We start from the raw sequence: 3,008 nt of genomic DNA, 5'->3' as shown, positions 1-3,008 counted from the left end.
AAAGCTCTTTTTCTTCTGGCTATCTCTTCTCTCAAGAGAATTGGGGATCTTCAAGCATTGTCGGTTGCTCCGTCATGCTTAGAGTTTGCTCCGGGTATGGTGAAAGCTTTTCTACATCCCAGACCGGGTTATATCCCCAAGGTCCCCACTAATGTGGCCAGACCTATTGTTCTGCAGGCCTTTTGTCCTCCTCCTTTTCAGAATGCGGACCAGGAGGCTAATAATTTGCTTTGCCCAGTTCGGGCGTTAGACGCCTATGTCCACAGAGCTGCCCTGTGGCGTAAAAGTGATCAGTTATTTGTATGCTTTGGCTCCCCTAACAAGGGAGGTCCGGTGTCTAAGCAAAGAATGAGCAAGTGGGTGGTCGAGGCTATCTCACTTGCTTATGAGGCGGCTGGGCAGCCTTCTCCTTTGGCTGTCCGGTCGCACTCTACGAGGAGTATGGCGGCCTCTAAGGCCCTTATATCAGGAGTTTCGTTACAGGACGTCTGTGATGCGGCAGGCTGGTCCTCACCGCACACTTTCGTCAGGTTCTACTCTCTGGATCTAGACTCTGCTCCAGGGTCTCATGTTTTGTCTTCCTAGTGCTGCTCACCAGATTTCACACGGGACAGACACTTGTAGCTATGGAGGCGTTGGTATAGACGTTCCCCATAGCGGCATTCTCGACGCAACGCGAGTTCCCTTGAAAGGGAACGCCTCGGTTACGACTGTAACCTCGGTTCCCTGAAGAGGGAACGAGCGTTGCGTCGCCCTGCCATATCTCCTTCATGCCTGTCAGCCCGACTTCAGACTATACAAAGCTTTCGTTTTCTGTTTCAGGCCGGCTTTTATAGCTTCCTGGTACGTGACGTCACCCGCCTCTGACGTTCCGCCACACCATTGGACTGATTTTACATGTGCTTCAAGACGTCATCACGCAAAGCGTTCCCCATAGCGTCATTCTCGACGCAACGCTCGTTCCCTCTTCAGGGAACCGAGGTTACAGTCGTAACCGAGGCGTTTTCTTTAGTCCATTATTATCTGCCCCAGGCTTGCCCCAATTGGCCTTTCATGATATAGAAATACTTAAGTCATAGAGCTACATGGCACGCGTTCATGAGAGTCGAGGCGATGTCATGAATGAATCTATGAATCTGCAGCTGTTCGGCTGGCATGAATCAATCTATCTAATCCGTCCATCAGCACAGCCAGAGACATCAGTCAAATATCATAAAAGACTGCCATATCTGTCCAAAAGAACAGATGTTCAATTACAGAGAGAAGGTTTAATACACACAAATATCGAAATGAAAGAATCTTTCGAGTCGAATCTTTTTGAATGATTCGGCTGTGATTAAAAGCTATCAAGAGGTAAAGCTCATCAGTGATTATAATATAACGACTTAAATTGCAGTTTGTTCGTCACATAAAGCTATCATATGAATAAATAACGATATTAATATAATGGACGAGTCGTATTAGATCACTTTTATGATACTTTTGTGATGTTTTTTTGTCTTTTATTATTATTATTTTTTGCGTGACAGCCTCCAGTAGGCTAATGTTACTCATTCACTTTCATTACATCGACAAGAAGAGTCTCCATAGGCTACATATTCAAAAATGTCCCTTTGTCTTCCACGGAAAGTAAACTTAAGGATTTGCACATGAAGGTGAGTAAATGACGGCAGAATTATCATTTTTGGAAGAACTAGTCCTTTAATATGCATTTCAAGGCTGAGATTATGCATCGTCTGCAGAGCTAACGTTAACGTTACTCAAAATAACATCTAAAGCGCATGTGACGAAGACAATATCTTTATGAACTTCAGAAAAATATTTATTAGATTTAGGTAGGTATTAACTAACAGACAGATAGTTATATTCAAAACAACCCCAAATCTTACTAACTTACCATGATAAAGTGCATTTAAACAGATCCAACAATAAAATGAAGACAAAACATTATCTGTCGATATCTGTGTATAATGTTGGCCACGTGTATAATGGAAATATAATTAACCACAAACCAACATGAGACTTCAGGTCTTTTAAATAAATGATTCTCTCTTCTCTCTTCTTTTGGTATAGAATAAAATACCAGTTCAGGGTTCCTCTTTCCGCTGTTGTTACAGCCAACTGCACAACATATTGCAGGCATTACTGAGACCGCCGCGGTCGCAAAGATGGCGGCGCAAAGCTACAGTGACGTCACGTGAATCGAATGAATACTAGAATACTGCTGTTAGAAAACAATAATGTCAAAAACATGACATTTTATCATTTACATGATGTCATGTACATCAGTGGTTCTCAGTTGTTTTTTTCCATTTCCAGATCCATATTTTACACTAGACACAAAATAAATCTCAAAAAAATCCAAGTAAACATTAAAGAAAATTTACTTTTCAGTGACAGATGTTTAATTTCATGCTAACATTCAAAGGCAGGGATTTTATTTATGAATAAAATGGATGTGTAATAGCAGTTTCCCTGATCATGCATCAAGTCATTAAATACATACATTTACAAGTCAACAGCATTTTTAGTCCCATTTTGGAGAAAAAACAAAAAAACAATTCTGCAGCTATTTATGTGACAATTATCGATGCAACCAGAAGCTGGGAGAAGATAAGAACATTCCAGAATGTGGGACGACTGCCTGTGAAAGAAGACCTGTGTCTGGTACAAACAGAAACACACACACAATGTTTTCAAAGCTCAATCCCTGTCTACAGTTACAGAAGAGAGAAGAGCAGTGCTGGAGCTGCTGAGGAAACTCCCGACCCGACATCCAGAAAGAGTTTTTGTCATATATCAGCACAAAATACTCAAGTAAGTCATCAGATATTTCACAAATGTGCCCTCAGATTCCTTCCTCATTTTCAATGAGAGCAAAATGACTAAGCTAAATACATAAAAAGAAATTCAATGCAAAATATCTTAATGAACATTTATAAAATCCTATTCAAATATAAGCAAAAAATAATTACTGTAAATTATACATTTTATCGAACACAGATATG

This window comes from Abramis brama (assembly GCF_963993115.1).
Source record: "Abramis brama genome assembly, chromosome: 1".
Taxonomy (NCBI): Eukaryota; Metazoa; Chordata; class Actinopteri; order Cypriniformes; family Leuciscidae; genus Abramis; species Abramis brama.
Note: the sequence above shows the minus strand (reverse complement) of the source record.